We start from the raw sequence: 25791 nt of genomic DNA, 5'->3' as shown, positions 1-25791 counted from the left end.
GTTTGTGTGCTTGAACACAACATATTGTTGATTAAACGGTAGAAGTGGTACTGGTATAGTCTCTTATCTGGCGGTGCTACTCAAAGGATGTTTGTTTGTATACAGCCCTGATGATAGAGCCACTTCAATTAATTGTGTATTTGTGGTTTGGTACTAAATTTTTATTGCAGGGGAGGGAACCGCTTGGCCAGCGGTGTGTATAGGGCTAGCGAAATCATTAAATTTGTGTGTGGTCCTGCCAAGGCAACAGCAGGCCGAATTTAAAATTTCAAATCTTAGAGCTTTTTCATAGCAGCTTTAATGTATATGAAGTGAATCATAATAATACAGTAAATAATGATGGTAGTGCTAGGGAGTGAACTCATGCAAGAGTGCTAAGACACTTTCCCAAACTGCGGCTGACCAAACATGGCTGACTGATTGTAAAGTTGTTAAGTTTGTATGGCTGCACAACGATACGTGAGCACATGCAGATAAGTTCATAGTGAAAATATGTCGGAATATTAATTTAATTTTTAGACAAAAATCCACGCTTGTGTCATACAGTACGATGCAACAGATCAACATTTCACTTCTTCTGTGTTTCTACAACTAACACTTGTTCCCTACAACTCATGATTCAACGGCGAAAACGTTTGTGGATCTGAGTATGTTCAGTAAAAGGTCTGGACACACGAAAAAGGAAAGTGTGAAATGAGCATCACCAGACGACAGGTCCAATCAGTCAAGGCCACGACCTACCGTGAAAGATCACGTGACAAAGCACAGTTCCTAACCAACAGTAACACACCCTCCAACATTCAACATGTGAAACTCAGCCAAAGATAAAATCAGTCCAACACAATATTAGTCAAGATCGATAACTCTTATATTGACATTTTCAGTTCAACATGTCTTCATCACAGACACCGTTGTAAATATTATTCACTGTCGACAGTTGATGTCAACAAAGCCGTTGCCGCCTGCTCGGTGTCGTTGGCAAAAACATGTGAACTTCTCCAGGATATTCGTATTTTGCTGGCTGCACACAAACACATGAGTAAGTAACTCTATGTATCGGTTATTTCAATAAATTTCAATAAATAAATCGTTTCTTTAGTTCTTTTACAGTAATCTTACAACTCATACTTAAAACCTTCATGTCCCTTTAGCGTATTTCAAGAGAAGCCATTACTAAATAAATGTTTAAAATCTGTTCAAATTTTGTTGTAATTATATGATAAATATTCGCAAAGTGAATTGCAATCAAAACGCGTTTAAGTATATACATACAATCTTTAACGACTGCAATACATCTTTTGAAAGTAACTTGCAATCCTATATCGCCAGATTGTTCACTAGAAAATAATTAACACTTACAGAACATTTATTGAGACTGGACAAGGAGAATATCCATAAAAATTGTCGGTTGAATGCCGAGCGGATTCAATAGTAATGTAAACTAGAGAGCGGTTCGCGTGACTTCAATAAGAATCAGGGAATTGTAAACGAGATGACTAGAAGACTGTCGATAATTAGAATGTTCGCGATTATTGCACCTCCTAAAATTTTTGTAAAAATCTCGATTTAATAACAATTTCTTTAATACACTAAACTTTGTGTTGTTACTGGGGTGTACGCTGTGTGCTGGGAGTCATGGATACCTGTGCGAGCCAATGAGTGTAAGTGCGCATACACCTACATGTCGGTGCGTCTCCCGGAGCCTCGAGGCGGATGAGTACGATATCTTTGTCCATTTCAATGACCTAGTCCCCGAGGTTCACGAAACTAACAAAAGTCCTCTTAATTGACTAAAAGAACACACCCTACATGACTGACAACACACCTTACTTGACCCGCGATACAAGCGGCCAACATAGACATGGATTCGTCTGGAGACATCGGTTCACTGTCGAGCCATGATGTCTTTGTTGAGGTCTAGTACTTACCTTGTGCTGTCAACAATTCGGACTGAGGTGTGTTCTCTCACGACCCCTCTAACCTTCTACCGGCCGCTCTTCAGACTCATCAACCGACTCATCATCAGCCTGTCTTGTCTGGTTTAGTCGGAGTTGTTCCCTCTCGTATTCGTTGCGTAAAAAGTTAGCCAAGTCCCTAAACGCGCTGCGCTCGGGAACTGCGCGGTACTCACATCGGTGCCCGACAAAGTCTCGCCCACAAATACATCGACAGGACGTAAAAAAGCGTTGATAGTTGAAATACATTGTGCCCCCGTTGTAGCAGCAATACCTGGATGTATTGTACGCATCCGTCCCCAGCATCGACGGCAACGCCAGCAGCAGCAGTACGACAAGTGCTGCACGACTAGCGCCGCACGACACTGACATAGGACTGCAGCTCGTTTTTAAAGTGGGGTTAGTAGGACTCATATTGGTCATGGACAGTGGTCAGGTCTTTGTGATCCGTGCTGAGGTCAACGGTCAGCCTGTTCCTCACCTTCGACTGTAAGTGTTGTGTAGATCGTACAATACCTTAGACCTAGGACTAGTTGTAGGAAGGTCTGTTGACATCAACACCACCACGTGGCCCTCTGAACTTGGTAGTGCACTTGGTATTTGTTTCGTCCTCTCACCACAGTTAACGCCCCTTTCCTCTATATTACCACTAGAAATAATAATGAGTGTACTCAAAACGATCGAGCCGGACGATGGTGTAAGACGTGTGAGTACTGGCTGTAACAAATATTGTTTCTCGTAGCCGTTGTTCCCTCTCGTGTGCGTTGCGTAGAAAGTTCGTCTCTTATACACACGAGGATAGAAGACAACCAGTCCACCCTCCTATTCCCACCCATTCATGTTACAGTAAATCTCCACCCCACCTCCAATCTCGTAGGTCTGCCCTCGCCGCTCACTTTCCAACCAATGCTTTGAATTCTTCAGGGTCAGCGGTGGATGGTACGTGTAGCCACCCCAGACACCCGACACCACGCTGACGTCCCGACCACCTCACGTGTTTAAGGGATGAAAAGGAGGGGCCGCCCCCTACTTTCTCCTACAGTAGGTAGGCGAAGCACTTCAGCATCTGAAACGAAATCGAAGATATCATAAGTAATATTAAAAGTGGCGGCTGTATATTGAACTACTGCTATAAAGACACCAGGTATCATCAAAGATAAAAATAAAACTCGTGATGCTGTATAGCGCGGAATGCAAACACGTGGTCAGGCTCTGCATGCTTTATACTAACAGTCCATGAATATGGAATAAATTGATAAGGGAGGGAGTAAAATAATAACACACACACTATCTTCTCTGTTTCACTCTCTCTCATTCTCACTCAGTGTCAGGACATCGGCAGCAGACATCCTGACACAACCCTTACCATGTCCTGTCTGACAAGCCCGATGACTAGCCGGTGCGCGGTGAGGACGGAAGAGATGATCTGTTGTGGATCGGGGCGACGATGTTTGAAAAAAACGGATAGTCCTCGACTTGGTGTTGTGCCATGGGGTCACATGGCTAGAGAAGACAACATAAGTGAACAGAAATTCTTGTCCAAATGACAGTCTGCAATAAAATATACCAGAGTGATACCAGCTTTGTGTAGAAAGTCGTTGTTCACATAAATACAGAAACTTCAACTATTTGATTCTTCTGAACCCATTGATATTGCAATTAAATTTCGTGAAAGAAGTACACGAATCAGCTTATAAAAGACTATATTTTCAATTCACGGGCTCGCCTTTGCCATTAGATATCTCGGCAGTTGCCTTGAGTACCATCAGTGAGTGGAAGACAGAAATAGTGTGGATTTCTTTATTATTGTTATAGGAAAGAAATCAAAATGTAACTCCCTATTTATAGATAGATATATGCTACCGTTTCATCTATAATTTACCTACAACGATACTTTTGCAGTCTGCTGTCTTTAATCAAATGAAAATTTAATTATCTAGACTTGCATTATACCAGTGAGCGAGTTCACACACACCAACAGAAGGCTGTTAAAAAAATCTTAAAGAAGTTTTGTTCTTCGTCTTGCAGAATAAGTTACTGACACTGTACCAACTGTTGTACTTTTTACTGACTATACCATTTTGAGGAGAACGTTTCCCAAAGTTTCTTCTCAATTATTAGAAGTCAAAGGTGTAGAAAAAACTAGTCGGACTTTCTAACATCCCAGGCAGCAGCACAGCAAAGTGCAAGAAAACCGAAAATTGAACATTCGGATTTTCACCAGTCAACCGTTATCGTTTAGCTTCTGCATCACACACTAACACAGAAGTGGGCAATTAATTTTCGCAAGGGGCCGCATGAGAAATTGGGATGGTTTTAGAGGGCTGGACTAATAAAGCTAACACAGTTTTACCCAATACTGTATATATAGGGCCGGTCAGAGACAGGAGGCGGGCCGGCCTTTGTCCAGGTCTGCACTAACGCAAATTTTCTGACACCTGAGCATAAAATTTACCAACCTAAAGACAACACAAACTTTGAGGAATTGAGCTTGGATGTGATCATGGAAAGTATAAATTATCAACAGCCTGTAAGTTGAGATTTCAGTCATGCTGGTCCTCGTACATACATGCTGACTGTCAACTGTCTTTACACTCATACAGATGATGACTGGACTTGACCTTAAGTTGAACCCCATACACGAGGCATGAGCACTGGATATTACTGCTTGCATGCTGTGTAAAAGTTGAAATAAACTCCACAAATTGTCAACAGCATCTGTGACAGCAAAACCTTCAAGCTTGCCTCATCTAGGTGTGTGTGGGTGTGTTGGCGGTGGGTGAGGGGGTATAGAAAGGGTAGTAGTTCTTGTCTGACAGCTTCTGGTGAAAATATAACAAAAGAAAGTATGGGAAAAATACAGACTAATCATCGTGTGTAGTTTGTTGCTGCAGCTACTCCCGGGCTGTTACGCATACCTGCTGTCAGAGAAGGTTGGGGGCGGCCCCTCCATTCCATCCGTCAAACACGTGAGGTAGTCGGGACATCAGCGTGGTGCCTGGTGTCTGGGGTGGCTACACGTACCATCCACCGCTGACCATCTTCTTCTTTTTGTTGATAAATTATAAATGTCAACAGTCCAGTGAATCACGTTTAGGGCTTTATGGAGGATTACACAGACTGAGTTTAAATAATTCAAGAACTCTCATCTAATGTTTAATAATTTACAAAGTGCGTAAAGGAACATTTGATTTTATCGCAGGGACTGTCAACAATCAGTATCGCACTTCTGTTTCACCTTTCACACCTCATCCTGATGTCGGAAGCAGTTTCAGACCTCAATATAAGAAAACAACATGAGAAAAAACTGTGATGCGGATCTTGTTGCACATATTTCTATTTGCTTAACTTCCTTATGCTCAGGGCCGCCGAGAGCCAGCCCGGGCCCCGGGACAGACGACCCCTCTTTGGGCCCCTTGTACTTGTAATCGTAAATTATTTTCCCAGTATATAATGTATGTTTACAATTCGAATCTCAATATCTACACTCAAACTCAACTTCTGCATGTGTAATGCTTGGGTGTTCTGTCTTAGACCTTTCTTTAAAAGGAAAGAAAAGGAGAAGAAGAAAAAAAATCCACTGACCAAGGCCGGGCCCCCTTGACGCGGCGGCCCGGGTACACCAGACCCCCTTGTCCCCCCCTCTCTTCAGGCCTGCTTATGCTCAATTGTTTTAAAATCTTATGAAGAAGAGGACACACAGCTGGCATTATCATTCTCAACCATAATGATCAAGACTACAACTTTTCTTTGCTAACAATGCCGTGAATAAGGTGTAGGGAACTTTTTACTGTCGAGGGTCATTTGAATATTTATAACATCTTGTGCCATACAAACTTATCAACTCTGAAATAAGTTTTCCATGTTTGGTCAGCCGCAGTTTGGGAAAGTGTCTCACCACTCTTGCAAGAGTTCACTCCCAGCCTGCCTACCACTGCCATCATTATTTACTGTATTATTATGATTCACTTCATATACATTAAAACTGCTATAAAAAGGCTCTAAGATTTCTTGAATTTAAAATTCCGCCTGCTGTTGCCTTGGCAGGACCACACACAAATTTAATGATTTCGCGAGTCTATACACACCGCAGTCCAAGCGTTTCCCTCCCCTGCAATAAAAATTTACTACCAGACCACAAATAGGGAATAAACTGAAGCGGCTCTATCGTCAGGGCTGTATACAAACAAACATCCTTTGAGTAGCACCGCCAGGTAAGAGTCCTAGCTCCATCGTTCTATCAACAATATGTTGTGTTCAAGCACACAAACACAAAACATTAAAAATGTTGTGTGTTGCTATAAAAGGTTTTATTTGTAAAAATGCAGTCAAGCGGCATCTGGAAAGAAATCGAAGATATCATAAGTAATATTAAATGATGATATTTAATATCGTGGCCGTATATTGAACTTTCGCTATAGAGACACCGGGTATCATCAAAGATAAATATAATACTCGTGATGCTCGTATAGCGCGGAATGATATCATGTGGTAAGGCTCTTCATGCTTTACACCAGAGGTTCTTAGCCTTTTACTTGTGAAGCCAGCTATAGGTCGGTGGAGGGGAAGGGTAGGGGCCTTAGCTAACCTCGAACGCCGCGTCGAAAAAATCAATGCAATTCAACAACGGAAGAACAAAGTTCGTATCTGCAAGAAGTATAACTGTTAATGAAATTTTACGAAAGCAAATTCTGCGGTGCTAATAAATATTATTTTATTAGTTTTATTAGACACACACTTTGATTAATGAGAAGGTTGAGCCTGCTTGCTGTTGAATAGAGAAGCGAATCTGTGTGCGATGTTCGTACCCACTGCTATTCGCAGCTCAGCCTCTGCGTCCACACGATTTCTGTATTGAGACTTCAGTGCTGCTAATGCTGAAAATCCTTGCTCACACATATACGAAGTTGAAAATGGCAGAAGAACTTTCATTGCTTTCTCAGAAAGCACCGTTGATGCTAATCCAGAATGTTGGCACTGGTGTTGTTTGGAAGACCATTTTCAGGGATTGGTCACTCGAAAGGTCGATGAGCTGCTCTTCTTCTTCCGTGGACAACCCGCTTGTGCTAGGATCAGCCAGAAATGGATTACGAATCCAATCGTATTTCAATTTCAGCGAAGTGATGCTGAAGCCTTTCTTGCAGTCCGTTTAGATGGGCAATAATTACATTCTTCACCTGATCAAGATTCAAGTTAAAGTCAGCCTTGCACTTACACAAGCACGGAAACATATCAAAAATATTTTCTTGGCGTATCTTTTGCGTCCACAACAAAATGTTTCGGACGAAAGCATTCATCTTGTCAGTTGTTTGTAATATGGTGGTGTCTTTCCCTTGCAGAGAAGTATTCACAACGTTCAGTTTCTCAAATATGTCCGATAAATATGCCATTAGCAGCAGTCATCGGTCGTTCTTAAGCCCCCACCCCGCACTGTCTGGTCATGGCCTTCTGTCAGGGACCTAGAGTTCTAGGACTGAGCACGTGCGAGCGCGAAAGGGTGTGAATGATGGACGTTTCCTGAATGCGTGCCTTTTAGATGTTAAAAAAAAAATAGGGAGGTGTGACTGGAGAGGGAGAGAGGAGTCAGCGATGAGAGATTGGGGGAGAGAGAGGTAAAAAGGCGAGAGGAAGGAGATTTGAGGCTCAATTGTTGAGAGGGGGATTGTGTTTTGAGTTTTGTAAGTGAGAAGTCACTGCATGCCGAGACAGTGTACTTGAATAGGGAGAAGAGATTTGGAGTTTGAGCCCCCTCACCACTCGGTTACACAATGTAAACTAATTTCACTAATACCGGTATAAGAAACTTTTAAAAAATGACCACCTTCGCGACCCCTTGTTGAGAACCGCTGCTTTACACTAACAGGCCAAGAATATGGAATAAACTGATAGGGAAGGGAGTGAAATAATAACACACACATGCACACACACAGACACACGCTATCTCTCTGTTTCCCTCACTCTCTCCCACTGACACAGTGTCAGGACATCGGCAGCAGACATCCTGACACAACCCTTACCATGTCCTGTCTGACAAGCCCGATGACTGGCCGGTCCGGGATGAGGACGGAAGAGAATTTCTGTTGTGGATCGGGCCGACAATAATACAAAAAACAAAAACAAAAACAAAACAAAACAAAACTAAACGATAGTCTTTGACATGGTGTTGTGCCATGCGGTCACATGGCTAAAGATCACAATGTAAGTGAACAGAAATTCTTGTCCAAATTACTATCTGGAATAAAATATACCAGAGTGAAATCAGCTTTGTGTAGAAAGTCGCTGTTCATATAAATACAGAAACTTCAATTATTTGATTCTTCTTAACCCCTTTTTTCTCTTTTGCATTCTTGCACTAAAATTTCTCGAAGGAAGTACATGAATTATCTTTCGAAAGACTATATTTGCAATTTACAGGCTCGACTTTGCCATCAGATATCTGGACAGTTGACTTGTGCACCATCAGTGAGTGTTACTCCGGTCAATATTATCCACACACACACACATATATATATATTTAAATGCTAAAGTGTAATCTATAAATTTACAATAACGATAATTTTAGAGGCTGCTGTCATTAATCAAATGAAAATTTAAATATCTAGACTTGCATTATACCAGTGAGCGAGCTCACACGCATAAAGAGAAGGCTGTATAAAGAATCTGAAAGAAGTTTTGATCTTCGTCGTCCAGAATAAGTTACTGACACTGTACCAACTGTTGTAGCTATTACTGACTATGCCACTGGAGGACGAAGTTTCCCAAAGTTTCTTTTCAAATTGTTTGAAGTCAAAGGGGTAGGAAAAATTAGTCACATTTAATTTAACACATCAAAGGCAGCATCACAGCAAAGTGCAAGAGAAATGAAAATTGAACATTTGGATTGTCACCTTTCCGCCAATATCATTCTCGCGTTTGCATCAGACAGTAAAGCAAATTTTCTGTGTGTGTGTGTGTCTGTGTGAGTGTCTGTGTGTGTGTCTTTTTTTCCCCGTGATCTTGTCTGACAACTTGTTTGGAAAATATAGGGGAAAAAAATGGGAAAAATACAAACTAATCATCATGTGTCCTTCGTTACGGCCCCTACTCTCGGACTGTTACGCCTACCTGCTGTCAGAGAAGGTTGGGGGCGGTCCCTCCATTCCATCCGTTAAACACGTGAGGTGGTCGGGACATCAGCGTGGTGCCGGGTGTCTGGGGTGGCTACACGTACCATCCCCCGCTGACAGTGAAGAATTGAAAGGATTGGTTGGAAGCTGAGCGCCGAGGGCAGACCTACGAAATTGGAGGTGTGGTAGAGCTGTACTGTAACATGAATGAGTGGGAATAGGAGGGTGGACTGGGTGTCCTCTCTGCTCGCGTATATAAGAGACGAACTTTCTACCAAACGCACACGAGAGGGAACAACGGCACGGAGAAGCAGTGTTTGTTACAGTCAATACACTCGGTTAACACTATCGTCCGGCTCGATCGTTTTGAAGACAGACCTTCCTACAACTAGTCCAACGTCTAAGGTATTGTACGATCTCTCCAGAACACCGACAGTCGAAGGTGAGGAACAGGCTGACCGTTGACCTTAGCACGGATCACAAAGTCCCGACCACTGTCCATGACCAATATGAGTCCTACTAACTCCACTTTAAAAGCGAGCTGCAGTCCTAGGTCAGTGTCGTGCAGCGCTAGTCGTGCAGCACTTGTCGCACTGCTGCTGCTGGCGTTGCCATCGACGCTAGGGGAGAATCGGTACACTTGGGATTGTAATGCAGTGTTTCCCTGCTTAAACGGGGGCGAGCGGGATTACGGCCATGACCCCCTCATGGCTAACTGTCGATGTATTTGTTCCCGAGATTATGAAGGGCCACGATGTCAGTACCGCAGTGCGTTTATGAACTTGGGTGATTTTATACGCGACGCCGTCGTGACGGAACAGCGCCGACAAAACCAGACAAGACAGGGACGGACAACGAGGATGAGTCTAGAGAGCAGCTGGTAGAACGGTGGAGGGGTCGTGAGAGAACACACCTCAGTCCCAACTGTTGACAGCACAAGGTAAGTACCAGACCTCAACAAAGACATCATGGCTCGACAGTGAACCGATGTCGCCGGGCGAATGCATGTCTATGTTGGCCGCTTGTATCGCAACTCAAGTAAGGTGTGTTGTCAGTCATGTAGGGTGTGTTCCGTTAGTCAATTAAAAGAAGTTTTGTTAGTTTCGTGAACCTCGGGGAATAGGTAAACCAAATTAGCAAATATATCGTACTCATCCGCCTCGAGGCTCCGGGAGACGCAACCAAATGTAGGTGTATTCGTTTAGTGCATTACAGAAATTTTTATTAAATCGAGAAATTTTTACAACAAATTTTAGGAGGTGCAATAATCGCTAACATTATAATTATCGATAGTCTTCTAGTGATCTCGTTTAAAATTCATTAATTCATATAGAAAGTAGGGGAACCGCCCTGTAGTTTACATTACCATTGCATCCGCACGGCTTTCACTCGACAATTTTTTTATGGATATTCTCCTTGTCCAGTCTCAATAAATGTTCTGTGAGTGTTATTTGTTTGTTTTTTTTATTTGTTGGTAAAAATTCATCAAGGTATGTATTCAAGTCATTAAAGATTGTATATATATATATAAAATCCTTTTGATTGCAAAGCCCTTTGTGAATATTTATCATATAATTACAACAAAATTTGAACAGGTTTTAAACATTTATTTATGAACGGCTTCTCTTGAAATACTCTACAAGGACAGGAAGGTTTTAAGTATAAGTTGTAAGATTACTGTAAAATGATGACAGAAGATCTCAATGTCAGAAACAATTTCCAATTTATTGAAATAACCGATACATAGAGTTACTTACTCATGTGTTTGTCTACAGCCACCAAAATACCAATATCCTGGAGAAGTTCTCATGTTTTTGCCAACGACACCGAGCAGGCGGCAACGGCTTTGTTGACATCAACTGTCGACAGTGAATAATATAGGCAACGGTGTCTGTGATGAAGACATGTTGAACTGAAAATGTCAATATAAGAGTTATCGATCTTGACTAATATTGTGTTGGACTGATTTTATCCTTGAGTGAGTTTGACATGTTAAATGTTGGAGGGTGTGTACTGTTGGTTTGGAACTAACTGTCTGCTTTGTCACGTGACTTTTCACGGTATGTCGTGTGGTTGACTGACTTCACTTGTCGTATGGTGATGCTCATTTCACACATTCCTCTTCTGTCTGTCCTGTCCCTTTACTGAACCTACTCAGGTCCACAAAAGTTTCCGACGATGAAAGATGATGTGTAGTCTTCGAGAATGATGTTAGTGAGGAACAATGTATGACAGTCATCTTTCTCAGAAGTTACTAAACACAATCACACATGTTGTCTCTGTTGAGTAATCCACAAACTCACTATTCACGAGAAATAGTTTGATAATTAATTATTGTTTCTTCTCCTTTCCTTGCAATACATTTACAAGAAAGAACTACATAAAATATAAGAACAATATTTTTGAAAAAGAACTTATCTTGACCGTTCATAGATTACTATCACCTATTGACAACCTCCACATTACCTCATTAACCATATGACGAGATGTACGTGATAAGTATAAAGACCTACATCACATATACACATGTTGGTGACACCTTACAGCCACACACTCCACATTGCTTATAGTTTAACAGTTCATTTGTACGACATTCTACATCAAACTATCATAATTAGTTTCACTAAAGACATCCAGATGACAATGTACTGCTGTTGTCAATACTTGAGAATTGTGGCGACGAGGGTTAGGATGGTATAATTAGTTTACACACAGAGAAATGGATTTCATCTTGAAAGTAGCAAGCTGTGAAAAGTATGGATTGTTTCAGAAAATCAACCTTCATCGAAGATCCTGCTCAATTGTTTTAAAATCTTATGAACAAGAGGACACAGAGCTGGCATTATCAGTCTCAACCCTAAGGATTAAGTGTAGGGAACATTTTACTGTCAAGGGTAATTTGAATATTTAAAACATCTTGTCATACCATACAAACTTATCAACTCTGAAATCAGTCAGCCATGTTTGGTCAGCAGTAGTTCAGGAAAGTGTCTTAGCACTCTTTCAAGAGTTCACTCCCAGCCTGCCTAGTACTGCCATCATTATTTACTGTATTATTATGATTCACTTCATATACATTAAAGCTGCTACGAAAAAGCTCTAAGATTTCTTGAATTTTAAATTCCGCCTGCTGTTGTCTTGGCAGGACCACACACAAATTTAATGATTTCGCGAAACCTACACACACCGCAGCCCAAGCGTTTCCCTCCCCTGCAATAAAAATTTAATACCAGACCACAAATAGGGAATAAAGTGAAGCGGCTCTATCATCAGGGCTGTAAACAAACAAACATCCTTGCAGTAGCACCGCCGGGTAAGAGGTTATACCAGTCCTAGCTCCACCGTTCTATCAACAATATGTTGTGTTCAAGCACACAAACACCAAACATTAAAAATGCTGTGTGTTGCTATAAAATGTTTTATTTCGAAAAATGCAATCAAGCGGTTTCTGGAAAGAAATCGAATATATCCTAAGTAATATTAAAACATTATATTTAATATCGTGGCTGTATATTGAACTATTGCTATAAAGACACCTGGTATCATCAAAGATAAAAATAAAACTCGTGATGCTCGTTAGCGCGGAATGCAAACACGTGGTCAGGATCTCCATGTTTATACTAACAGACCATGAATATGGAATAAACTGATAAGGGATGGAGTGAAATAATAACACAAACACACAATCTCTTTGTTTCACTCTCTCTCTCCCACTCACTCAGTGTCAGACATCGGCACCAGACATCCTGACACAACCCTTACCATGTCCTGTCTGACAAGCCCGATGACTGGCCGGTCAGTGGTGAGGACGGAAGAGATGATCTGTTGTGGATCGGGGTGACGATGATACAAAAAAAAAAAAAAGACAATCCTCGACACGGTGTTGTGCCATGAGATCACATAGCTAGAGAAGACAACATAAGTGAACAGAAAGTCTTGTCCAATAAGATATACTAGAGTGAAACCAGCTTTGTGTAGGAAATCGTTATTGACATAAATAAAGAAACTTCAAGTATTTAATTCTTCTTAACCCCTTTTTTCTACACTACTTTCTTGCAATAAATTTTTCGAAGGAAGTACATGAATCATATTTTGAAAGACTCTATTTGATATTCACAGGCTTGGCTTTGCCATCAGATATCTCCGTAGTTGCCTTGAGCGCCATCAGTGAGATGAAGACTGGAATGGTCTGATTTTTAAATTATTGTCAAAACGTTACTCCTGTCAATCGTATGCACATATATCTCTCTATATATAAACGGTACCGTTTCATCGGTAATTTAACAATAACAATACTTTTGTAGGCTGCTGTAATTTCTTAAATAAAAAATTAAATGTCTAGAATTGCATAATACCAGTGAGCAAGCTCACACGCACCTACAGAAAACTGTCAAAAGAATCGTTAATAAGTTTTGAACTTCGTCGTCCAGAATAAGTTACTGACACTGTACCAACTGTTGTAGTTTTTTACTTACTATGCCATTATAGGACAAGGTTTCAATTTATTAGAAGTCAAAGCTGTAGGTAAAACTAGTCAGACTTTGTAACACGTCCAGGCAGCATCACAGCAAAGTGCAAGAAAAGTGAAAATTGAACATTCGCATTCTCACCTGTCCACTGATATCATTCTCGCTTCTGCGTCACACACTAACGCAAATTCTCTCACACCTGAGCATAAAATACACCACCATCAAGCCAACACAAACTTTAAGGAATTGAGTTTTGATGTCATCATGCAAAGTACAGACTGTCAACAGCCTGTAAGTTGAGATTGCAGTCATGCTGGTCCTCGAACATACATGCTGACTGTCAACTGTTCTTACACTCATACTGATGATGATGACTGGGCTTGACTTTAGGTTGAACCCCATACACGAGGCATGAACTCTGGGTATGACTGCTTGCATGCTGTGTAAAACTTGAAATAAACTCCAGAAATTGTCAACAGCATGTGTGACAGCAAAACCTTCAAGACAAAGACTGCGTATAACCTATAAGCTTGTCTCATCTAGGGGTGTGTGTGTTGGTGTGTTGGGGGTGGGTGAGGTGGTATAGAAAGGGGAGTAGATCTTGTCTGGCAGCTTCTGGTGAAGCTATAGCAAAATAAAGGATGGTAAAAATACAGTCTAATCATCGTGTGTCCTTGTTGCTGCAGCTACTCCGGACTGTTACGCCTACCTGCTGTCAGAGAAGGTTGGGGGCGGCCCCTCCATTCCATCCGTCAAACACGTGAGGTGGTCGGGACATCAGCGTGGTACCGGGTGTCTGGGGTGGCTACACGTACCATCCACCGCTGGCCATGAAGAATTGATAGGATTGGTTGGAAACCGAGATACGAGGGCAGACCTACGAGATGGGAGGTGTGATGGAGCTGTAATGTGACATAAATGGGTGGCAATTTGAGGGTGACTGGGTGTCCACTCTGCTCGAGTATATAAGAGACGAACTTTGTACACAACGCACAACTCACACGCTTAGCTCTGTCTATCGTCCGACTTAATCGTCTGGAGGACACTCGTTATTATCTCTAGCGGTAATACAGAGGAAAGGAGCGTTAACTTGGTCAGAGGACGAAACAATTACCAAGTGCATTAGCACGTTGAGAGGGACACGTGGTGGTGTTGATGTCAACAGACCTTCCTACAACTAGTCCAAGGTCTAAGGTATTGTACGATCTACAGAACACCTACAGTCGAAGGTGAGGAACAGGCTGACCGTTGACCTCAGCACGGATCACAAAGTCCTGACCACTGTCCATGACCAATATGAGTCCTACTAACCCCACTTTAAAAGCGAGCTGCAGTCCTAAGTCAGTGTCGTGCGGCGCTAGTCGTGCAGCACTTGTCGCACTGCTGCTGCTGCTGGCGTTGCCGTCGATGCTGGGGACTGATGACGAGTTTCGCTGCTACAACGGAGGTACGGTATATGATATGGATAGTGAAGTCATGCCTGGGGTAATCGTCCCAAATATAAAACGATGTATATGTGTGCCACCCTTCGTCGGGACACAATGTGATCAACGTTTCGGACATCCGGTAACGCCTGATGCTAAGCGTAACTTACTTACTTTATTGGGCACGACAGCATATAAACCAACCAAGACCGGGACGGACAACGCGGATGATGAGTCTGAAGAGCGGCCTGTAGAAGGGTAGAGGTGTCGTGAGAGAACACACCTCAGTCCGAATTATTGACAGCACAAGGTAAGTACTAGACCTCAACAAAGACATCATGGCTCGAAAGTGAACCGATGTCGCCAGGCGAATGCATGTCTATGCTGGCCGCTTGTCTCGCAACTCAAGTAAGGTGTATTGGCAGTCATGTAAGTCAATTAAGAGGACTTTTGTTAGTTTCGTAAACCTTCGGGTATAGGTAAACGAAATGGACAAAGATATCGTACTCATCCGCCTCGAGACTCCGGGAGATGCACCGACATGTAGGTGTATGCAACACTTACACTCATTGGCTCGCACAGGTAACCATGACTCCCAGCACCCAGCGTACACCCCAGTAACAACACTCAGTTTAGTGTTTTAGACAAATTGTTATTAAATCGAGATATTTTTGCAACAAATTTTAGGACGTGCGATAATCGCTAACATTATAATTATCGACAGTCTTCTAGTCATCTAGTTTATAATTCCTTAATACTTATTGAAGTCACGTGAACCGCCCTCTAGTTTACATTACCATTGCATCCGCCCGGCATTCACTCCACAGTTTTTTTGTGTGGATATTCTGGTTGTCCAGTCTGAATCTATGTTCTGTGGGTGTGATTTTTTTTGTTTGTTTGTTGGTGAACAATCATCAAAAGATGTACTTCAGTCGTTAAATATTGTATATAAAAGCATTTTGATTGCAACGCACTTTGCGAATATTTATCATGTAATTAAACAACTTGAATAGTTTTGCAACGTTTATTCATAAATTGCTTCTCTTGAAATACCCTACAAGGACATGAAGGTTTTAAGTATGAGTTGTAAGATTACTGTAAAATGATGACAGAAGATAAATGTCAGAAACAATTTCCAATTTACTGAAATAACCGATGCATAGAGTTACTTACTCATGTGTTTGTCTACAGCCAGCAAAATACCAATATCCTGGATGAGTTCTCATGTTTTTACCAACGACACCAAGCAGGCGGCAACGGCTTTGTTGACATCAACTGTCGACAGTGAATAATACAGGCAACGGTGTCTGTGATGAAGACATGTTGAACTGAAAATGTCAATATAAGAGTTATCCATCTTGACTAATATTGTGTTGGATTGATTTTATCCTTGAGTGAGTTTGACATGTTGAATGTTGGAGGGTGTGTACTGTTGGTTTGGAACTAACTGTCCGCTTTGTCACGTGACTTTTCAGGGTATGTCGTGGCGTTGACTGACTTCACCTGTCCTCTGGTGATGCTCATTTCACACTTTCCTCTTCTGTCTATCCTGTACTTAACCATCCAGTCCCTTTACTGAACCTACTCAGGTCCACAAAAGTTTCCGTCGATGAAAGATGAAGTATAGTCTTGAAGAATGATGTTAGTTAGGAACAATGTATGACAGTCATCTATCTCAGAGTACTAGGAGAAGATACTAAACACAATCACACATGTTGTCTCTTGTGAGTAATACACAAACTCACTACTCACGAGAAATAGTTTGATAATTATTTTTTCTTCTCTTTTCTTTGCAATACATTTACGACAAAGAACTACCTGAAAAATATGAAAAAGTTTTTAGAAAAAGAACTTCTTTGACCGTTCTTAGATTTCTATCACCTATTGACAACCTCCACATTACCTCATTAACCATACAACGACATGTACGTGATAAGTATAAAGACCTACATCCCATATACACATGTTGGTGACATATTACAGCCACACACTACACATTACTTATTGTTTTACAGTTCATTTGCAAGACATTCTACATCAAACTAACATAATTAGTTGCACTAAAGACTTCCAGATGGCATTGTACTGCTGTTGCCAATACTTGAGAATTGTGGCTACGAGGGTTAGGATGGTATAATTAGTTTACACACAGAGAAAAATGTTTCATCTTGAAAGTAGGAGGCTGTGAAAACTAAGGATTGCATCAGAAAATCAACTTTTATCGGAGATACTGGACATTGGTTCCACTTTTTTTTAATGTGATGCCATCAGCGGTGACTGCTGTTTGATACATAGGGCTTTATGGAGAATTACTCAGACTGAGTTTAGATAATTCAAGAACTCTCATCTAATGTTTAATAATTTACAAAGAGCGTATAGGAAGATTTTATTTTATCGCAGGGACTGTCAACAATCAGTGCCACACTTCCGTCTCACCTTTCACACCTCATCCTGATGTCGGAAGGAGTTTCAGATTTCAATATAAGAAAACTACATCAGAAAAACATGTGATGCGGATCTTGTTGCACATATTTCTATTTGCTTAACTTCTTATGCTCAATTGTTTTAAAATCTTATGAAGAAGAGGACACATAGTGTTACGAAATTGAGTATTTTTAGTTTGACGAGGCCTTGGCGGAAGTGGCGATGTCAAGGCCAGGGCGTACTGCGTCTTAATTTTTTTAATATTTTTTTTTTTATTTATGCATTTTTAGCATTTTTGAAGGGATCTATAAAAAGGGCTGGGTAGACCTAGTGTCGGTATTCGATTTTCTGAGTTGTTAGTAGTACTCTGTGTGAGTTGGAAGTAGTACTCTGTGTGAGTTGAAAATAAGAGGATAAGTAGCCTGTGTGTCAGTCCGCTGATTATGTGGTTATAACGTTGAGTTGTTGAACATTGAAATAATACTGAGAAATATTACAGTGTGAGACGCTGTATACGTGTTCTATCTTCTGTTCAACGGATGACTGAAGTGACTTTGTACAGGAAAGTGTGACACCGCAGATTTTCAGATCTTTAAACGAGCCAAGTTACCGCTACGGTCGTAACACATAGCTGTCATTATCGGTCTCAAATTTAAGGATCAAGATTACAGCTTTTCTTTGCTAACAATGCCGTGAAAAAGGTGTAGGGAGCTTTTTACTGTCGATGGTCATTTGAATATTTAAAACATCTTGTCGTGCCATACAAACTAATCAGCTTTACAATCAGTCAACCATGTTTGGTCAGCCGCAGTTTGGGAAAGTGTCTTACCACTCTTGCAAGAGTTCACTCCCAGCCTGCCTAGCACTGCCATCATTATTTACTGTATTATTATGATTCGCTTCGTATAAATTTAAGATGTCATGCAAAGCTCTAAGATTTCTTGAATTTTAAATTCCGCCTGCTGTTGCCTTGGCAGGACCACACACAAATTTAATGATTTCACGAGTCTATACACACCGCAGGCCAAGCGTTTCCCTCCCCTGCAATAAACATTTACTACCAGACCACGAATAGGGAATAAAGTGAAGCGGCTCTATCATCAGGGCTGTAAACAAACATCCTATGAGTAGCACCGCCGGGTAAGATGCTATACCAGTCCTAGCTCCAACGTTCTATCAACAACATGTTGTGTTCAAGCACACAAACAACAAACATTAAAAATGCTGTGTGTTGCTATAAAAGTTTTTTTTTTCTAAAAATGCAGTCAATAGGCATCTGGAAAGAAATCGAAGATATCCTAAGTAATATTAAAAGATTATATTTAATATCGTAGCTGTATATTGAACTATCGCTATGAAGACACCAGGTATCATCAAAGATAAAAATAAAACTCGTGATGCTCGTATAGCGCGGAATGCTATCACGTGGTCAGGCTCTCCATGTTTATACTAACAGGCCATGAATATGGAATAAACTGATAAGGGATGGAGTGAAATAATAACTTAGAAACACACAATCTCTTTGTTTCACTCTCTCTCCCACTCACACAGTGTCAGGACATCGGCAGCAGACATCCTGACACAACCCTTACCATGTCCTGTCTGACAAACCCGATGACTGGCCGGTCAGTGGTGAGGACGGAAGAGATGATCTGTTGTGGATCGTGACGACAATGATAAAAAAAAAACAAAAAAACAATCCTCGACATGGTGTTGTGTCATGAGATCACATAGCTAGAGAAGACAACATAAGTGAACAGAAATTCTTGTCCTAATGAAACCCTGAAACTAGCTTTGTGTAGGAAATCGCTATTGACATAAATAAAGAAACTTCAACTATTTGATTCTTCTTAACCCCTTTTTTCTACACTTCTTTCTTGCAATAAATTTTGTCGAAAAAAGTACATGAATCATCTTTTGAAAGACTCTATTTGGTATTCACAGGCTCGGCTTTGCCATCACATATCTCGGTAGTTGCTTTGAGCGCCATCAGTGAGATGAAGACTGGAATGGTCTGATTTTTAAATTATTGTCAAAATGTTACTCCTGTCAATCGTATGCACATATATCTCTCTATATATAAACGGTACCGTTTCATCTGTAATTTAACAATAACGATACTTTTGTAGGCTGCTGTTTCTCAAATAAAAAATTAAATATCTAGACTTGTATAATACCAGTAAGCGAGTCACACGCATCAACAGAAGGCTGTAAAAAGAATCTGAAAGAAGTTTTGATCTTCGTCGTTCAGAATAAGTTACTGACACTGTACCAACTGTTGTAGTTTTTACTTACTATGCCATTATAGGACAAGGTTTCCCAAAGTTTCTTTTCAATTTATTAGAAGTCAAATCTGTAGGAAACATTAGTCGGACTTTCTAACACGTCCCAGGCAGCATCACAGCAATATTCGCATTCTCACCTGTCCACCGATATCATTCTCGCTTCTGCATCACACACTAACGCAAATGTTCTCACACCTGAGCATAAAATACACCAACATAAAGCCAACACAAACTTTAAGGAATTGAGCTTGGATCTGATCATGGAGAGTACAGACTGTCAACAGCCTGCGAGTGTTAGGATGGTATAATTAGTTCACACACAGAGAAAAGGATTTCATCTTGAAAGTAGCAGGCTGTGAGATGAGAACAGAGGATGGCTTCAGAAAATATTTTTTGTCAAGCTGCTTTCACTTCTTTGACTGAATGAAGAGATTAGACAAAGTATAGACTAACACTAAAGTAAGGCAGGTTTTTTTTATTTTTAACTAACAGTATTAATTAGGCAGCTATAGCTACCTTTGTTATCCGATAGTTGAATATTTGTTTCTTTAAGATATATTCTATCAATATTAATAATGATCAAACTAATTTTGTACTAGAATGGCGCTTTCCACAGATGACGTCACGATCTAGCCGCGCAAGGGTTTCTGGGAATGCAAAGCGGACAAATATATTCCCCACATGTACTACACCAGCGTTTGCAGCGAATGCGTTGCTGTGCAGTTTATTGTTAAACAAAACAAAACGTGAACGTGTAAAAATGCGGTTTTGATTTTTTATTTTTCTCTTTGTTTACTATGAAGCAGAACAGTACAGTCAGTACTTGTAACCTATAATATTAATTACTATACAGATTTATTTACAATACTTTTCTGTCATATGCCCCTGAATGAATTGATAGGTTGACCATTATTTTTGCACCAAAAATTCTTTTTAGTCTGTTTTGGTAAAAATTACTCCCACATTTCTATCTTTGACCTGTCTATTGCGCACATTAGCATTTGACTTGCTTTTAAATGCATAAGCTACTCTGAAAATTTAACAAACTGCATCCAAGAAAAACTATTTGGGAGGCAACACAACTGAGGCTTAGGGGGATATCTACTGAGAAGCATGAACTTTTACAGTCTTTCATTAAAGCGGTCTACATGAATTCGTGCCTTGGCTACCCTCCTTGTATCCATCTGTTCTGCAGACAGGCTAGCTCGCTTACCTAGAAATGCAGGGATTTTTATAGTAGCCTGTCTTGACAAAAGCAAATCCCACACTTTAAACCCTTTGTCCACAAGCAAAACATCTTGTTCAATGTGTTGTAGAATGCCACATTTCTCAAATATATCAACAAAACATGCAGAACCTTTAGGGGTCACTGCAATCGGTCCTTTCATTGTGGTATGGTTCTTGTAAGAGGAATGCACATTGCCTTGCTGCCCATAATCCCTCGGTGTCTTGCAACAGAACTCTGTGCAGTCTACAGAGCATTTGACATTTTTAAACTGTTTCAACACTCTTGGCAAAGATGTTTTAACTATATCTTTTGTTGGGAACATAGGGACATTCATAGACTTGAAGTGTAGGAGCATAAACTGAATCCATGTGATACAAATTTTGCTTACAAACGATTCAGATGTGTCAAACATGTAGGCCATCATTTTCAGTGAAAGTCCCCTTCGCAGTCTCAGAAGTGTAATAAAAGTTCCTCTTTTGGGGTAAAACGCCTAGATGGACCAGTGTTCTTATCATTTGTCCCGTTGGTTTCTCTGGTATTTCACTTGGAGTCCCAGTATTGAAGGTTGTATTTTGCTGGACCAAGAAATGTGTACAAAACGCCAAACTGCTAGAGAAATAGTCCAACTAAAAACTTTGTATTCTTGCTGTCTTTAAAAACAAATGTTGGGTCCATCCTGTTGGTAACTTCAGTTTCACTTCGATCATTTTTTTTTTTTTACTGCAGCAGCGTTTCTCATGATCATAGTTTCGATTTTAGCTCCAAGCATGTAATGATCATAAGATGTTTGTGTAGCTTTGTGGTTTGGGCTAGCCGACTTACATTCAGCAATGCACTCTCAGCCACGGCTTCACCTTCGTCTTCAAATGTTATGTTGTCACTTTGTTCTGTGGGTTCTGGAAATGATGAGTTTTCTTTGCGAAGCTTTTTTCTCCCACGTTCACGTTGATAATGTGCAGTTTGGTCGCCATGTGGCGCTGGAGCCTTCCTGTTACCTCCCTGTCGCTTTTGTGTCTCCTCCTCTGTAAGTGTCGCTAATATTGGTTCGTCTTCTCAGATGTTGGGTCTTTTTCACCACGAAAATGCAGAGAGCAGATATATGTGTTCCTGGTTATTTTCTCCCCATTTTGGAAATCAGATCGCCCACATAAAAACTGCCGGCGCTTTGCTTTGTCAGTCTTGAACTTGCCCTGTTGTCTTTCCCACTGCATGGGTCATTTTGTCACTGGTCTTACCAGGTTTTGGAAATGGAATAAAAAATGTCCCCTCCGGTAATCGCTCTGGATATCTGGAGTCAGATTTACATAAACACCAACAGCAGTGCTTGGTTCCTCCTGTTTTCAGCATTGTTTCAGAGATTAATAGCAAAAATTCACTTTTTGTCAGTCGCCGTAGCGTAGAGTACAATGAACAATAAATGTTCAATTGACATAAGGCGTTTGACTGCAAAGCAATCCCATGATGCTCTGCTGCGTGACGTCACATTCTATTTTTAGTTACAGGAGAAAGCGCTATTGTTTTAAAATCTTATGAACAAGAGGACACTTAGCTGGCATTACCAGTCTCAACCCTAAGGGTCAAGGTTACAACTTTTCTTTGCTAAAAAGGCCGTGAATAAGGTGTAGGGAACTTTTTACTGTCAAGGAACATTGGAATATGTAAAACATCTTGTCGTGCCATACAAAATGATCAACTTTGAAATTAGTCAGCCATGGTTGGTCAGCCACAGTTTGGGAGTCTCTTAGCACTCTTGAAAAAGTGCACTTCAAGCCTGCCTAGCACTGCCATCATTATTGGCAGGAACACACACAAATTTAATGATTTCGCGAGCCCTATACACACCGCAGCCGCATTCTCACCTGTCCACCGACAACATTCTCGCTTCTGCATCACACACTAACACAAATTTTCACACACCTGAGCATAAAATACAACAACATAAAACCAACACAAACTTCAAAGAATCGAGCTTGGATGTGATCATGCAGTGTACAGACTGTCAACACAATGTAAGTTGAGATTTCAGTCATACTGGTTCTCGTACATACATGCTGACTGTCAACTGGTCCTATATACTCATACATGATGTAGACTGGGCTTAACCTGAGGTTGAACCCCATACACGAGGCATAAACTGGGTATTACTTCTTGAATGCTGTGTAAAAACTCGAAATAAATTTTACAATTTTTCAAGATCATCTGTGACAGCAGGACTTTTAGGAGAAAGACTGCGTATAAACTATAAGGTTGCTTCATCTATGTGTGGGTGGGTGTGTTGGGGGTGGTAAGGTATAGAAAGGGGTGTAGATCCTGTCTGACAGCTTCTGATGAAAAAAAAACCACAATAAAGAAAAGGGAAAATACAAACTAATCATCGTGTGTCCTTCGTTAATTCAGCTATTCGTGGACTGCTATTGGCCTACCTGCTGTCAGAGAAGGTTGGGGGCGGCCCCTCCATTCCATCCGTCAAACACGTGAGGTGGTCGGAACATCAGCGTGGTGCCGGGTGTCTGGGGTGGCTACACGTACCATCCACCGCTGGCCATGAAGAATTGATAGGATTGGTTGGAAACAGATCCGAGGGCAGGCCTACGAGATTGGAGGTGTGATGGAGCTGTAATGTAAAATGAATGGGTGGGAATTTGATGGTGGACTGGGTGTCCTCTCTGTTCCCGTATATAAGAGACAAACTTTGTACACAACGCACAACTCACACACTTAGCTCTGTCTATCGTCCGACTCAATCGTCTGGAGGACACTCGTTATTATCTCTAGTGGTAATACAGAGGAAAGGAGGGTTAACTTTGGTCAGAGGACGAAGCAATTATCAAGTTCATTAGCACGTTCAGAGGCCACGTGGTGGTGTTGATGTCAACAGACCTTCCTACAACTACTCCAAGGTCTAAGGTTTTGTACGATCTACAGAACATCTACAGTCGAAGGTGAGGAACAGGCTGACCGTTGACCTCAGCACGGATCACAAAGTCCTGACCACTGTCCATGACCAATATGAGTCCTACTAACCCCACTTTAAAAGCGAGCTGCAGTGCTAGGTCAGTGTCGAGCGGCGGTAGGCGTGCAGCACTTGTCGCACTGCTGCTGCTGGCGTTGCCGTCTATGCTGGGGACGGTCTCCGCGAATAGCTGCTACAACGGGGGCACGGAAGCTGACGAAGAAAGTGAATTCATCCCTACCCTTTTGATCGCTCGATGTGATTGTTTGCCAGACTTCCACGGGCCAAAATGTCAGTACCGCTCCCCGTATAGGAGCTTGGGTAATTTGATACGCGATGCCATCGAGACGGAACAGCGCCGACTAAACCAGACAAGACAGGGACGGACAACGCGGAGAGAGAGCGGCTGGTAGAGTGGTGGAGGGGGTCGTGAGAGAACACACCTCAGTCCGAATTGATGACAGCACAAGGTAAGTATTAGACCTCAACAAAGACATGATGGCTCGAAAATAAACCGATGTCGCCGGGCGAGTGCATGTCTATGTTGGCCGCTTGTCTCGCAAGTCAAGTAAGGTGTATTGTCAGTCATGTAGGTTGTGTTCCGGAAGTCAATTAAAAGAAGTTTTGTTAGTTTCGTGAATATGTAAACAAAATGAGCAAATATATCGTACTCATCCGCCTCGAGGCTCCGGGAGACGCAACCAAATGTAGGAGTATTCGTTTAGTGCATTACAGAAATTGTTATTAAATTGAGAGATTTTTGCAAACAAATTTTAGGAGGTGCAATAATCGCTAATATTATAATTATCGATACTCTTCTAGTGATCTCGTTTAAAATTACTTAATATAGAAAGTAGGTGAACCGGTCTCTAGTTTACATTACCATTACATCCGCACGGCATTCACGACTATTTTTTACGGATATTCTCCTTGTTCAGTCTCAATAGATGTTCTGTGAGTGTTATTTGTTGCTGAATTTTTTTGTTTGAAAAATTCATCAAAATATGTTTTCAAGTCGTTAAAGATTGTATATGTATATAAAATAGTTTTGATTACAAAGCCCTTTGAGAATATTTATTATAATTACAACAAAATTTGAACAGGTTTTAAAAATTTATTTATAAACGGCTTATCTTGAAATACCCTACAAGGACATGAAGATTTTAAGTAAGAGTTGTAAGATTACTGTAAAATGATCACAGAAGAACTAAATGTCAGAAACAATTTCCAATTTACTGAAATAACCGATACATAGAGTTACTTACTCATGTGTTTGTCTACAGCCAGTAAAATACGAATATCCTGGAGGAGTTCTCATGTTTTTACCAACGACACCAAGCAGGCGGCAACGGCTTTGTTGACATCAACTGTCGACAGTGAATAATACAGGCAACGGTGTCTGTGATGAAGACATGTTGAACTGAAAATGTCAATATAAGAGTTATCCATCTTGACTAATATTGTGTTGGACTGATTTTATCCTTGAGTGAGTTTGACATGTTGAATGTTGGAGGGTGTGTTACTGTTGGTTTGTAACTGTCTGCTTTGTCACGTGACTTTTCACGGTATGTCGTGACGTTTACTGACTTGACCTGTCGTCTGGTGATGCTCATTTTACACATTCCTCTTCTGTCTGTACTGTACTTAACCATCCAGTCCCTTTACTGAACCTACTCAGGTCCACAAAAGTTTCCGTTGATGAAAGATGAGGTGTAGTCTTGGAGAATGATGTTAGTGAGGTACAATGTATGACAGTCATCTATCTCAGAGTACTAGGAGAAGTTACTAAACACGATCTCACATGTTGTCTCTTTTGAGTAATACACAAACTCACTATTCACTACAAGTAGTTTGATAATTAATTATTTTTTCTTCTCTTTTCCTTGCAATACATTTACAAGAAAGAACTACATGAAGTATATGAAAAGGTTTTTTGAAAAAGAACTT

General features: G+C 41.0%; 5 long non-coding RNA genes across 6 annotated transcripts; 3 read left to right on the top strand and 2 right to left on the bottom strand.

Annotated features, from left to right (window-relative positions):
* Window positions 1-879: 879 nt before the first annotated feature.
* Window positions 880-8274, bottom strand: LOC112575547. 2 transcript variants are annotated; one of them, XR_003101666.1, is made up of 3 exons: window positions 7973-8274; window positions 1929-3021; window positions 880-1021 (listed from the first exon to the last, which is right to left on the bottom strand). It is a non-coding gene; the product is annotated as an uncharacterized LOC112575547 (long non-coding RNA). The 2 variants fall into 2 exon arrangements; XR_003101667.1 differs by lacking the exon at window positions 7973-8274 and adding an exon at window positions 3322-3348.
* An 852-nt stretch (window positions 8275-9126) lies between these two features.
* LOC112575545 lies at window positions 9127-11011 on the top strand. The gene is made up of 2 exons (XR_003101664.1): window positions 9127-10001; window positions 10837-11011. It is a non-coding gene; the product is annotated as an uncharacterized LOC112575545 (long non-coding RNA).
* A 1380-nt stretch (window positions 11012-12391) lies between these two features.
* Window positions 12392-15786, bottom strand: LOC112575551. The gene is made up of 3 exons (XR_003101670.1): window positions 15752-15786; window positions 14240-14354; window positions 12392-12883 (listed from the first exon to the last, which is right to left on the bottom strand). It is a non-coding gene; the product is annotated as an uncharacterized LOC112575551 (long non-coding RNA).
* On the top strand, window positions 14494-16316 carry LOC112575544. Its single transcript, XR_003101663.1, has 2 exons — window positions 14494-15264; window positions 16146-16316. It is a non-coding gene; the product is annotated as an uncharacterized LOC112575544 (long non-coding RNA).
* A 7888-nt stretch (window positions 16317-24204) lies between these two features.
* Window positions 24205-25298, top strand: LOC112575550. The gene is made up of 2 exons (XR_003101669.1): window positions 24205-24314; window positions 25128-25298. It is a non-coding gene; the product is annotated as an uncharacterized LOC112575550 (long non-coding RNA).
* The last annotated feature ends 493 nt before the right edge of the window (window positions 25299-25791 follow it).

The sequence above is a fragment of the Pomacea canaliculata genome, linkage group LG11 (assembly GCF_003073045.1).
Source record: "Pomacea canaliculata isolate SZHN2017 linkage group LG11, ASM307304v1, whole genome shotgun sequence".
In the NCBI taxonomy this organism is placed as follows: Eukaryota; Metazoa; Mollusca; class Gastropoda; order Architaenioglossa; family Ampullariidae; genus Pomacea; species Pomacea canaliculata.
This window is presented reverse-complemented; position numbering and strand designations above follow the sequence as displayed.